This window comes from Galeopterus variegatus, unplaced genomic scaffold (genome assembly GCF_000696425.1).
Source record: "Galeopterus variegatus unplaced genomic scaffold, G_variegatus-3.0.2 Scaffold1748, whole genome shotgun sequence".
NCBI classification, from domain to species: domain Eukaryota; kingdom Metazoa; phylum Chordata; class Mammalia; order Dermoptera; family Cynocephalidae; genus Galeopterus; species Galeopterus variegatus.
Window position 1 is genome coordinate 40,511 of NW_007727859.1, and position 14,348 is coordinate 54,858.

The following is a 14,348-nucleotide window of genomic DNA, read 5'->3' on the forward strand; positions in this document are numbered from 1 at the left end:
CGCCCGCCCTCGCCGGAACCGCGCGGCGCTGGGCGCGCTCCCCAGGCCTCACCTGGGACTGGCCGGCCCGCCAGATTCCTCCGGGCGGGGCGCGAGGCCCGCGTCCACCTCCCCGCCCGGCCCCGCGCTCCGGGCCCTCCGGAGCGGGACACCGAGGCTGGGGGAGGAAGGTGGGCCTTGCCCAGGGTGGCACGGGGCGCTCGGAGGCTGGACGGGCTGGAACCCGGGCCTCTCGGCTCTTTGCCCTCCTCCGTCGCACGTGGGGGTCTCACGGCCCCAAAGTCACTTCTCGTTTGTGCGGGTTCACTCCCCTCTGGGGAAAGGACTCAAGGCGGAGACACCTTTTGGCTAGGGGCACAGTGAGGTGCCAGGAAGAAGCCCTCGGGGTCCAGAAGAGGAGCAGAAAGAAGAAAGCTAGAAACTCAGCTGTCCTGCCATCCCCCCTCTAAATGGCTTCCTCGTGCCCACCCTGGCACCTCCCCCCCTTCCCCTCGTCTGGCCGGGTTGGCGGGGCTGGCTCTGGGCCTCAGACACTCTGGAATCGCCAAGGTCTGAGCTCAGGGCCTGGCCCCCTTCCCAGGCTAACAGCCGGGAGGAGGGGGGCGCTGCTTGAGGGCCCAGGGGGTTAGGGAGGGGCACAGCAGGACCTGAGGCAGGGATTGGCAGTGGCTGGGGAGGGTCTCGAGTTGGGTCAAGGCTGGAGAGGAGCCAGCCTGTCCACTAGTCTGGAAGGGAGGCTGCAGTGTCTGGAAGCCCAGGCCATTCCGAGGGGCCTGCCAGGAGACCCCAGGCTTCAGTCTCTGATTCACGGAACTCAGCAGGGGGTGGGGTTGACCAGGACGCTGCCAAGTCAGGGCTGCACCAAACCCTCTCCCGGAAGGCACCAGGGATGGCAGTCTGATTGGGGGAGAGGGGGTTCAAGGACTTAACTTCAGGCACACCTGTCCAAGGAACTCACAGTGTTTAGTTTGAGGGTGGGTTTATTTGGGTATCTTTGCAGGGACTGAGGGAGACCCTGTAGTGAGCCCCTGCTTGAATTGCTTGGTGGGCTCAGGCCCTTTTCAGTACAGCCTGGTGTTGCAGGGCTCAGACGGGGCCAGTCCCCATGTCCCCAGGGGATCCCTGCTGCTGGAATCCAGGAAGGGGTGAACCAGAGGGAACAGGACAGGCAGATGGCAGCCCCCACCCTCCCTCGGGGCCCTGGTTCCCGCTGAGGCAGGGAACAACGCTGAGTGCTCACCACCTGCCAGGCATGGGGCTGAGCATTTTGCATTCATTTTTTTCCAACACACTCATCTGAACCTGACCTCCTCTGCCTAGGGCAGGCTGTGGCTTACCTGGGAACACAGCACCGTCAAACAGTCCAGGTCTGGAGTCTTCATCTAGGCCTCAGTTTTCTCACCTGTGAAAGGAGGATCTATTCATTCTACAAACTGAGAACCTACCACGTGCCCAGCCCTTGCCTACCAGTAGCACCAACCCCGCCCTCCTGGAGCTTCTGTACTGGGGGAGATGACAGTCTGTGGGACAGATCAGTTCACACAGAGCTGGGGCTACCACAGACGCCGGTGCTGTGACAGAGAACAGCACGGAGCTGGGAGCAAGAGCGGTGGTGGGACCTGGGGATCCAGGAAGCCCCTCTGACAAAGGGCCTTTCCCATCAGAAGCTGGAGGATGAGCGGGGGTGAGTGGCAGACACCGATGCTGAGGGAGGCCTGACGGGCCTAGCAACCGAAGAGTCCATGGGGAAGAGACAGTTTACAAGGAGACGTGCAGGGCTAAGGGGTAGGAAAGAGATTTGGCTCTTCCAGGAACTGAGGGAAGGCCGGTGGAGCACTAGGGTGGGGCGCGGGAGGGAGAGCAGCCGAGGTGGGAGAAGAGGGGGCGAAGCCCGGGCGAGGAAGTGGGGTTTTATGTTCATTGTGATGGGACTGCACCAGGGCAAGAGCGGGCGCTGCTGCCTCCACCCCGGCAGAGGTGGTATCACTTGGAGTCTTAATCTAGGCCTTAGGAGATGGAATCTGGAGACAGGCTGAAGTGGTGAGAACTGGACAGGCAGGTGGCATGAGTGGCTCCCAGGTTTCTGGCCTGAGCCCGTGGGTGGGTGAGGAAGAGGAGAGGGAAACATGCGGAAGGGTCTACAGCTCTGTTTGGGACCTGCTGAGTCTAAGGGGCTAGCAACAGAGGGAAGCCCTAGCACCGCAGAAGTCACTTCCATGACTGCATATCTGGGAGAGGCTGGAGCTGGAGCTGGAGGGAGGGCTGCTGCAGGGGAGTGTGGCCTTCGGCAGAGACCTGCAGCACCTGTCCCTCTGCAGCCTGCAGGGAGGGAGCTGGGGAAACAAATATTTCCCTAGTCTCCTCCTGCAGGGTCTCCAGCTGGGCCTCCCATGGGCTGAGCCCAGAAGGAAGCCTGTGGCAGAGAAGCCCAGGGCTGCGTGCACCGAGGTCTGCCTCTAGGCCTGCACCGGCAAGGTCACAGTGCAGAGTGGGCCTGCAGGGTAAACTGAGACAGTGCAGCAAGCATGGTTTCCTTGGCCTGCCCACCTTTTCTAGCCTCATCGCTGCACATGACTCCTCATCTTCCTAGAATCTGCCAGCACACTTTCATACTGCCAAGATGTACATTCTCCCTTAAGTCTAAGAAGACCATGACCTTTGAGGTCGTTCCAGATCATTCCTGCCACTAACAGGTCTTCCCACTGCTATTCTGTCTCCTCTGGTCCTCCTTTGTCTGGTGCCTGAGCCACCTTTTATTTTTTTGTGCCTGGCCGGTATGGGTGTCCGAACCTGTGACCTTGGTGCTATAAGGCTGCCTGAGTCACCTTTTAAAACCCATCCCAACCATTTGCTCCCCTGCTTACAAAACCTCCAGTGGCTTCCGTTTGCTCACCTGGGCCTGCAAGGTCCTCTGTGCCTCAGAGAAGCTGAGCTTGTCCCTCTGCCTGGGGATGCTCTTTGCCAGCTTCGAATGACCCCTCATGTCTAGGGTTCCTGCAGATGTCTTTCTCTAAAACACCATTCCCAGCCCTCTCGGTCACACCACCTGTTTGTTTCCTCCCTAGCACTTGTCAAAGCCTGACACATTCTTCATGGAGTTGTTTACTTGCTATCGTCCATCTTGCCGCCCTCCCAGGAAGGCACAGCCTTGTCTGCAGATCCCAGAACAGGGCCTGGCACACAGACGGTGCTGAAGTTTGTTGATTGACTGAATGGAGAGAGACCATAAGACTGCCAGCCATTTACCATGCACTTACGCATGCATTTACCATGCATTTATGCTGTATATCATTTCATCCTCCCAGCGACCCTGCGAAGGGGAAATTGAGGCTCTGAAAGATGAAACAATTAGGCTCAGGTCATCTAGTGAGTGAGAAGTGAGGATTGAACCCAAGCCTACCTGATCCAAAATCTACACAATGCTCCTAAGGAGGGGAATTAGGGACGTCCCCATAAATGTCCTAAAGAAGGGGGGTGGAGCCCTGAGAGCAATGAGGGGCTTTGCTGGAATGGGACAGAGAGGAACCACAGGACCCAGCCCCAGAGAATGTGCAGGCTGCTCAAATGTTCTTGAGGTTCTTGGGTTCTTGAGGCCTAGAGAAGGTAAGGGACTTGGCCAAGGTTAAGCGACCAGTCAACAGCAAAGCCAGGACTTGAACCCAGGGCTTCTGATGCCTCATTAGGGGGGAATTGGCTGGACAGGGTAGCAGCAGCCTGTATAATGAAAGTTATGTCTCAGGAGGCAGCACAGCACAATGATTGTTTTCTGGCATTAGATTATCCTGGCTACATCATGTACCAGCTATGTGAATGGGAAAATTCTTCAACTTCTCTTTGCCTCTGTTTCCTCATTTTTAAACAAGGAATCAATGAGTTGATACTTATGAGGGCTTTAGCAGATGCCTGCCGCATAGTAAGTACTTGGAATGTGTTGGCTCTTTTCGTTATTACCTGGGTCTGAGAGCCCCAATAAGGGCTGGCTGGTTAGATCAGTTGGTTAGAGCCTGGTGCTCATAACACCAAGGTCCAAGATTGGATCCTTTTACTGGCCAGCTAGAGAGAGAGAGAGAGAGCGTGAGCCACCATGGGCTGGGTTGTGGAAGGAGGAAAACTACCTCTTGATGAGGGTGTGGACCGAAATCAGGGCTGTCAAGGCAGAAATAATTTCATAAAGTTTTGTTCGAAGCCAAGCTTGAGGATCAACCCAGGAAACACAAGCCAACAGAGTTGGAAACTGCTCCAAAGTCTGCTATAAGCAGAGACATTTTATCAGGGAGTTTCCAAAGGGAGGGGGGGGAGCTCCAAGGACAGTCATCCTCTTGTCACAGAACACAAAAATCACAGTCATTGGTCACTGGTTACAACACGGGAGCCCAAAGCATCTCTGTGCAACCTGATGCAGAAGCTTCGGGCTTCAGCTATTCTTAACAATATCTAAATGACTTGTTCAGAACAAGCAGGTTATACATTAATTAATAAACCAGCAGTTCTAACCACATACATTGTTTATCTTAAGAACAAGATGTCGACACCAAGTTCACAAGACTTATCCCAAGGCAGTGAGTTTTGGAAAACCTGCTTCATTCTGATTATCTCCTTCATGAAGGGCTGACTGCGTGCCAGGCTCTGTGCCGCCTCCAGTATCGTCTCTCTGAGTTCTGAATGTCTTTGGGAAGTTTCTAGGCTCTGAGGAAAGACATGGCTCTGGGGGAAGGGGTGGGTGGATGGAAGGGAAGGGGTCACTATCACCTGACCTAAAGATGAGGGATAGAAGTTACAGAGGACTGGAGGGGACAATTCTGCCCCGAAGCATCTCTCTCCAAAGATGCTTTACTGAAAGTGGCTATTACTGAGCCCTTCTTTTATTATTATTATTATTATTTTTAAAAGATGACCGGTAAGGGGATCTTAACCCTTGACTTGGTGTTGTCAGCACCACGCTCAGCCAGTGAGCAAACCGGCCATCCCTATATGGGATCTGAACCCGTGGCATTGGTGTTGTCAGCACCATACTCTCCCGAGTGAGCCATAGACTGGCCCTACGGAGCCCTTCTGATGTGTCACTTACTGTGGGTACCAAGATGACAAGCACTGAGAGAAGGGATTGGAAAATGAAATAAACCTGTCTTCAAGCTTAATCAATCAGAGACGCTCTCCCGCCTGCCACCCCTTCTCTAGCTTTCAAACATGGAAACAGTCTGTTGGTGAGAACTCAGGCTCTAGAGGTGCATTGGCTGGCGGGATGGAGTCCCAGCCTTGCCGTGTCCCAGCTGGGTGACCATGGACATGTCTCTGAACCACTCCAAACCTCAGCTTCCTCATCTGCAAATTGGAAATGATGATAAGGCCCAACTCACAGCATTGTTCTGAGGATTAAATGAGATACGTCCTGAAAGGCTCCTAGCACAGTGCCTGGCCCAAAGAAAACACACACCAAAAGTCGAGTATGATTATCTTTATTACTGTATCATCCAGCCCTTTCCTGTTTCACAGAAATGTCAGGTCAGTTCCCAGTGCAGTGAAAAACAAGAAAAGGAAAAGCTGACCCCTGTTAGTGTTTGTTAGTGTGAAAACACAATGATGTATGTTGTGTTTTTCAGAGGCACATCTGTGTGGCATAGGCCACTTGTTGCCAAGTGAACCTGCCCCACCTGATGAGCCAGTCAAGGCTGCCATGGTGTGCACTATCACCAGGAAAGGGCCTAACTACTGCCATGTCACCAGTGCCACAAGTAGGGACAGATGTTGGACTGGTTCACAGGAAAGTGTGATAAATTCTGTTGGCCAAAGAAGAGTCCAAAAGAGCTGAAACCCACTGCTTCCCAGGTAACTGGTCTACCCACCATGACTGCTGTGAATAGTCTTTACCACCAACACTTCTGAGGATGTTTCATGTGCCTGCCACTTGTCAGGGACTGTGAGGGTCTGAAAATTTACCCCACTCACAGGCTAACAGGTAGNCGAGCATCTGTATATTTACATCAGTTCCCCTTGTACCAGTCCCTTGGGGGTGATGCCAATGGGCTCAGATAGATGTCTGCACACAGAGTGGATTGCATTATGGGAGAGGACAGTGAGCTTAGGGAACTCAAAGCCAGTGAGCATACGTGTCCTTTGCTCTGGAGGGAGACACTATCTCCATCTTCGGTGGCTGTTCACTATACAAACATCCTTGAAAAGAGAGTCCAGAACAAGCAATCAGTACAGAAACTCGAGAGACTCATGGAGAACTGTCTTACAATAATATTCGCTCCACGTTTCTATACTGTCTGGGCTTTCGGTGAATTTCCCCATGAATATGCCACTCTGTTGGCAGATCTTATTAATCTGGTCAACAGAGGCTAGAACCAAATATGTTCAATTTGTCACATGTAGCATTTAATTAAGACTACTATCAACAGGACTCCAAGCAGCAGGATGAGGTCGACTTGCAGTACTGACCTCAACCATGCCCCAGGGTCCTAGCTAAACAAATCTATAAATCATCAGATCTACCACAGAAAGCCAGGTGGCTTTCTCCCTAAGTCTCTGTATTGACCTCTCTACTTGGCCTGAAGCATTAATCCGGGTACTGCAGGACATATTAACAATTGCACAGACTCTGCCTTGACCCACAGGGAGCAAGTGCAGGGAAATTCTATCACCCAAAACAACCTTGGTCAGTGAATTGAGGCTGACCTAAATGACCCATGGTGGTGTCATCAATCACTTTGGCTTAAGGTCAGGGACAAATTTCAAGTCACCGTGCATATGGTACTTCTCAGATATGCATATGGTACTTCTGGAAAGACACATGGAGCTTCCTCCACCAAGTGGGACCTACTGTAGTTGGGGGGACACATTGACAGTGCCTCCAGTGTGGCATCCCTGCAGGCTGGTAGGCCGTAGGGTTCCCAGCTCAATTTGAATAATTGAGTCTAGTCCTTGTTTTTAGAAGAACTGACTGAGGGCAGTCAGTCCAACCTGTCTTATTTTCCATGCCACCCGCCAGATGGCATTCCTCCACCCCATGGAATGACTGAGTGGTGGCTGTGGCAATGGGGAGGGGGAAGACACCTGGAGGAGTTGGTGTTTATGCGGGAGGTGCAGGAACTGAAGCGACCCCCTGTTGTTTCCGATCTCTCAGTGAGGTTAAGTGGAATAGCAGTCAAACTGTGGTCAGAACCGTCTAGTGGAGGACGGCAGCCCCTGCAGTCTGTTAATTTGAAGGCACTTGCGATAGTGTGGGAGAGTTGGACCAGGGTGTTTCTCTTAGTGAGGAAGTCTCCGGGGGTGGTTTGGAAAGACAGGGATCATTCATGTCTTTCTTTCTCTCATTGTTGAAGCAAAACACTTCGTCTGTAAGGAAATTTTAAGGAGGCACTTATTTGGTTTGCAAACCAGGGAAGTCTGCCTCTGAAGATGAGGGAAAGTCTGACCCTATTGAGGTGAAAAGCAAGAGGCTTTATAGTAAAGGCATAGGAAAGTATAAGCAGCAAACAAGATTCTGAATATTGTTTTAAAAACATAATAGGTAAGTGAGGCTGGCCGGTTATCTCAGGTGGTTAGAGCACAGTGTTATAACAGCAAGGTCAGGGGTTCAGATCCCCATACTGGCCACCTGCCAACAAACAAACAAAAACCCCACTACAAACATACTAGGTAAGCGATTACATCAGGTTTCCAGGACAATTTTGATCTATAGAACAAAGTTATTTGTGTTTAGGGTACCCAGCCAAATGATTATACTTATTTTCATCTAAACAGTAGGTTTCCTGACGTCAATAAATTCAAGTAAAACATCAGTTTCTTAAGCCCCGAGGAACAAGTCATTTAAAGTTCAAGCATGGAATGAAATACTACCATTTGCGGCAACATGGATGGACCTAGAAAAAATTATATTAAGTGAAACAAGTCAGGCACAGAAAGAGAAATACCACATATTCTCACTTATTTATGGGAGCTAAAAATAAATAAATACATACACAAACAAATGGGGGGGCGGGAAGAAGACACAACAATCACAACTCCTTGAACTTGTTAAGACAAGTGAACAGATGTGATGCTGATGGGTGGGGGGGAGAGGGACAGGGGAGGGAGGAATCGGTCAAGGGACACGAAAATCAACTACACTGTATATGGATAAAATTAAAAAATAAAAACAAAATTAATTAATTAATTTTAAGAAGTTCAAGCATGGAGTCACTTCAGTTCTTTCTCCAGTTCTCCTTTCTGGCCTCTTTTCCTCTTCACCATACCCCCCAGGGTCTGAAGTTTTTCTTCCCTGGGTGCCAAGGCTGTCATTCTCTCTGCTCGGTCACATAGCTGATGTGTTCTATGAGGGATTCATGGAAGATACGTCTTATGAAAAACCTATGCTTGGAATTCAAGATATTTTGTGCCCCAAAGAATTCATATTAACTTGTTATAACAGGTCTGAACAGGATCTACTTTGAGGCACTAAGAAGGGTGAGACATCAGTTTGAAAAGAGCCCCTCTCAGAGCAACATGAATTCTGCTAAAATTGAAGCAAGAACAAACATCAAATCTATGGTGAAGCTTGGGTGGAAGAATGGTGAAGTCATTGAGGCTTTACAGAGAGTTTTAGGCACAATGCTCCAAAGAAAGTAGAAGTTTACAAATGAGGGCCGGCCCGTGGCTCACTCGGGAGAGTGCGGTGCTGATAACACCAAGGCCACGGGTTCGGATCCCATATAGGGATGGCCGGTTTGCTCACTGGGTGAGCGTGGTGCTGACAACACCAAGTCAAGGGTTAAGATCCCCTTACCGGTCATCTTTAAAAAAAAAAAAGAAGAAGTTTACAAATGGATAACTCAAAACAGAGTAAAACCAACAAAAAGGAATAAAAAAGAGTGGATAACTCGCTTGAAGAAGAAATGAGGTGATGTTGAAGGTAAAGTCCACAGCAGCAGGCCATGCACATCAATTTGCNAACACCAAGTCAAGGGTTAAGATCCCCTTACCGGTCATCTTTAAAAAAAAAAAAGAAGAAGTTTACAAATGGATAACTCAAAACAGAGTAAAACCAACAAAAAGGAATAAAAAAGAGTGGATAACTCGCTTGAAGAAGAAATGAGGTGATGTTGAAGGTAAAGTCCACAGCAGCAGGCCATGCACATCAATTTGCAAGGAAAAAATGAATCTCGTTTGTGCCCTGATTGAAGCCGACCAGCAATTACCAGTGGAAACAATAGCCAACATCATAGGCGTATGAACTGGTTCAGCTCACACAATTCTGGCTGAAAATTAATGTCGAACAAACTTTCTGCTCAGTAAGTGCCAAAGGTGTAGCACCCAGATCAGCTGCAGGCAAGAGCAGAACTCCCAAAGTGAGATCAAGACCCTGATACATTTCTTCAAAGAACGTGGCTTTACCAGTATGGTCCTGAAGACAAATCACAATCACAGCTGTGGCTACCAAGAGGTGGAAGTGGCCCAGTCAAAGCAAAGGTGGACGGGTCGGGCCGGCCCGTGGCTCACTCGGGAGAGTGCGGTGCTGATAACACCAAGGCCACGGGNTAACACCAAGGTCCAAGATTGGATCCTTTTACTGGCCAGCTAGAGAGAGAGAGAGAGAGCGAGAGAGAGAGAGAGAGAGAGCGTGAGCCACCATGGGCTGGGTTGTGGAAGGAGGAAAACTACCTCTTGATGAGGGTGTGGACCGAAATCAGGGCTGTCAAGGCAGAAATAATTTCATAAAGTTTTGTTCGAAGCCAAGCTTGAGGATCAACCCAGGAAACACAAGCCAACAGAGTTGGAAACTGCTCCAAAGTCTGCTATAAGCAGAGACATTTTATCAGGGAGTTTCCAAAGGGAGGGGGGGGGAGCTCCAAGGACAGTCATCCTCTTGCCACAGAACACAAAAATCACAGTCATTGGTCACTGGTTACAACACGGGAGCCCAAAGCATCTTTGTGCAACCTGATGCAGAAGCTTCGGGCTTCAGCTATTCTTAACAATATCTAAATGACTTGTTCAGAACAAGCAGGTTATACATTAATTAATAAACCAGCAGTTCTAACCACATACATTGTTTATCTTAAGAACAAGATGTCGACACCAAGTTCACAAGACTTATCCCAAGGCAGTGAGTTTTGGAAAACCTGCTTCATTCTGATTATCTCCTTCATGAAGGGCTGACTGCGTGCCAGGCTCTGTGCCGCCTCCAGTATCGTCTCTCTGAGTTCTGAATGTCTTTGGGAAGTTTCTAGGCTCTGAGGAAAGACATGGCTCTGGGGGAAGGGGTGGGTGGATGGAAGGGAAGGGGTCACTATCACCTGACCTAAAGATGAGGGATAGAAGTTACAGAGGACTGGAGGGGACAATTCTGCCCCGAAGCATCTCTCTCCAAAGATGCTTTACTGAAAGTGGCTATTACTGAGCCCTTCTTTTATTATTATTATTATTATTTTTAAAAGATGACCGGTAAGGGGATCTTAACCCTTGACTTGGTGTTGTCAGCACCACGCTCAGCCAGTGAGCAAACCGGCCATCCCTATATGGGATCTGAACCCGTGGCCTTGGTGTTGTCAGCACCATACTCTCCCGAGTGAGCCATAGACTGGCCCTACGGAGCCCTTCTGATGTGTCACTTACTGTGGGTACCAAGATGACAAGCACTGAGAGAAGGGATTGGAAAATGAAATAAACCTGTCTTCAAGCTTAATCAATCAGAGACGCTCTCCCGCCTGCCACCCCTTCTCTAGCTTTCAAACATGGAAACAGTCTGTTGGTGAGAACTCAGGCTCTAGAGGTGCATTGGCTGGCGGGATGGAGTCCCAGCCTTGCCGTGTCCCAGCTGGGTGACCATGGACATGTCTCTGAACCACTCCAAACCTCAGCTTCCTCATCTGCAAATTGGAAATGATGATAAGGCCCAACTCACAGCATTGTTCTGAGGATTAAATGAGATACGTCCTGAAAGGCTCCTAGCACAGTGCCTGGCCCAAAGAAAACACACACCAAAAGTCGAGTATGATTATCTTTATTACTGTATCATCCAGCCCTTTCCTGTTTCACAGAAATGTCAGGTCAATTCCCAGTGCAGTGAAAAACAAGAAAAGGAAAAGCTGACCCCTGTTAGTGTTTGTTAGTGTGAAAACACAATGATGTATGTTGTGTTTTTCAGAGGCACATCTGTGTGGCATAGGCCACTTGTTAGACTGGCCCTACGGAGCCCTTCTGATGTGTCACTTACTGTGGGTACCAAGATGACAAGCACTGAGAGAAGGGATTGGAAAATGAAATAAACCTGTCTTCAAGCTTAATCAATCAGAGACGCTCTCCCGCCTGCCACCCCTTCTGTAGCTTTCAAACATGGAAACAGTCTGTTGGTGAGAACTCAGGCTCTAGAGGTGCATTGGCTGGCGGGATGGAGTCCCAGCCTTGCCGTGTCCCAGCTGGGTGACCATGGACATGTCTCTGAACCACTCCAAACCTCAGCTTCCTCATCTGCAAATTGGAAATGATGATAAGGCCCAACTCACAGCATTGTTCTGAGGATTAAATGAGATACGTCCTGAAAGGCTCCTAGCACAGTGCCTGGCCCAAAGAAAACACACACCAAAAGTCGAGTATGATTATCTTTATTACTGTATCATCCAGCCCTTTCCTGTTTCACAGAAATGTCAGGTCAATTCCCAGTGCAGTGAAAAACAAGAAAAGGAAAAGCTGACCCCTGTTAGTGTTTGTTAGTGTGAAAACACAATGATGTATGTTGTGTTTTTCAGAGGCACATCTGTGTGGCATAGGCCACTTGTTGCCAAGTGAACCTGCCCCACCTGATGAGCCAGTCAAGGCTGCCATGGTGTGCACTATCACCAGGAAAGGGCCTAACTACTGCCATGTCACCAGTGCCACAAGTAGGGACAGATGTTGGACTGGTTCACAGGAAAGTGTGATAAATTCTGTTGGCCGAAGAAGAGTCCAAAAGAGCTGAAACCCACTGCTTCCCAGGTAACTGGTCTACCCACCATGACTGCTGTGAATAGTCTTTACCACCAACACTTCTGAGGATGTTTCCTGTGCCTGCCACTTGTCAGGGACTGTGAGGGTCTGAAAATTTACCCCACTCACAGGCTAACAGGTAGCCTGCCACAGGTTCATGGATGCTGACAGAAGACATGAGATTCCTAGGTCAGAGACAAAGGACTTTATTACGGCACAGCAAACAGCCCGAGCATCTGTATATTTACATCAGTTCCCCTTGTACCAGTCCCTTGGGGGTGATGCCAATGGGCTCAGATAGATGTCTGCACACAGAGTGGATTGCATTATGGGAGAGGACAGTGAGCTTAGGGAACTCAAAGCCAGTGAGCATACGTGTCCTTTGCTCTGGAGGGAGACACTATCTCCATCTTCGGTGGCTGTTCACTCAGATATGCATATGGTACTTCTGGAAAGACACATGGAGCTTCCTCCACCAAGTGGGACCTACTGTAGTTGGGGGGACACATTGACAGTGCCTCCAGTGTGGCATCCCTGCAGGCTGGTAGGCCGTAGGGTTCCCAGCTCAATTTGAATAATTGAGTCTAGTCCTTGTTTTTAGAAGAACTGACTGAGGGCAGTCAGTCCAACCTGTCTTATTTTCCATGCCACCCGCCAGATGGCATTCCTCCACCCCATGGAATGACTGAGTGGTGGCTGTGGCAATGGGGAGGGGGAAGACACCTGGAGGAGTTGGTGTTTATGCGGGAGGTGCAGGAACTGAAGCGACCCCCTGTTGTTTCCGATCTCTCAGTGAGGTTAAGTGGAATAGCAGTCAAACTGTGGTCAGAACCGTCTAGTGGAGGACGGCAGCCCCTGCAGTCTGTTAATTTGAAGGCACTTGCGATAGTGTGGGAGAGTTGGACCAGGGTGTTTCTCTTAGTGAGGAAGTCTCCGGGGGTGGTTTGGAAAGACAGGGATCATTCATGTCTTTCTTTCTCTCATTGTTGAAGCAAAACACTTCGTCTGTAAGGAAATTTTAAGGAGGCACTTATTTGGTTTGCAAACCAGGGAAGTCTGCCTCTGAAGATGAGGGAAAGTCTGACCCTATTGAGGTGAAAAGCAAGAGGCTTTATAGTAAAGGCATAGGAAAGTATAAGCAGCAAACAAGATTCTGAATATTGTTTTAAAAACATAATAGGTAAGTGAGGCTGGCCGGTTATCTCAGGTGGTTAGAGCACAGTGTTATAACAGCAAGGTCAGGGGTTCAGATCCCCATACTGGCCACCTGCCAACAAACAAACAAAAACCCCACTACAAACATACTAGGTAAGCGATTACATCAGGTTTCCAGGACAATTTTGATCTATAGAACAAAGTTATTTGTGTTTAGGGTACCCAGCCAAATGATTATACTTATTTTCATCTAAACAGTAGGTTTCCTGACGTCAATAAATTCAAGTAAAACATCAGTTTCTTAAGCCCCGAGGAACAAGTCATTTAAAGTTCAAGCATGGAATGAAATACTACCATTTGCGGCAACATGGATGGACCTAGAAAAAATTATATTAAGTGAAACAAGTCAGGCACAGAAAGAGAAATACCACATATTCTCACTTATTTATGGGAGCTAAAAATAAATAAATACATACACAAACAAATGGGGGGGCGGGAAGAAGACACAACAATCACAACTCCTTGAACTTGTTAAGACAAGTGAACAGATGTGATGCTGATGGGTGGGGGGGAGAGGGACAGGGGAGGGAGGAATCGGTCAAGGGACACGAAAATCAACTACACTGTATATGGATAAAATTAAAAAATAAAAACAAAATTAATTAATTAATTTTAAGAAGTTCAAGCATGGAGTCACTTCAGTTCTTTCTCCAGTTCTCCTTTCTGGCCTCTTTTCCTCTTCACCATACCCCCCAGGGTCTGAAGTTTTTCTTCCCTGGGTGCCAAGGCTGTCATTCTCTCTGCTCGGTCACATAGCTGATGTGTTCTATGAGGGATTCATGGAAGATACGTCTTATGAAAAACCTATGCTTGGAATTCAAGATATTTTGTGCCCCAAAGAATTCATATTAACTTGTTATAACAGGTCTGAACAGGATCTACTTTGAGGCACTAAGAAGGGTGAGACATCAGTTTGAAAAGAGCCCCTCTCAGAGCAACATGAATTCTGCTAAAATTGAAGCAAGAACAAACATCAAATCTATGGTGAAGCTTGGGTGGAAGAATGGTGAAGTCATTGAGGCTTTACAGAGAGTTTTAGGCACAATGCTCCAAAGAAAGTAGAAGTTTACAAATGAGGGCCGGCCCGTGGCTCACTCGGGAGAGTGCGGTGCTGATAACACCAAGGCCACGGGTTCGGATCCCATATAGGGATGGCCGGTTGCTCACTGGGTGGGCGTGGTGCTGAC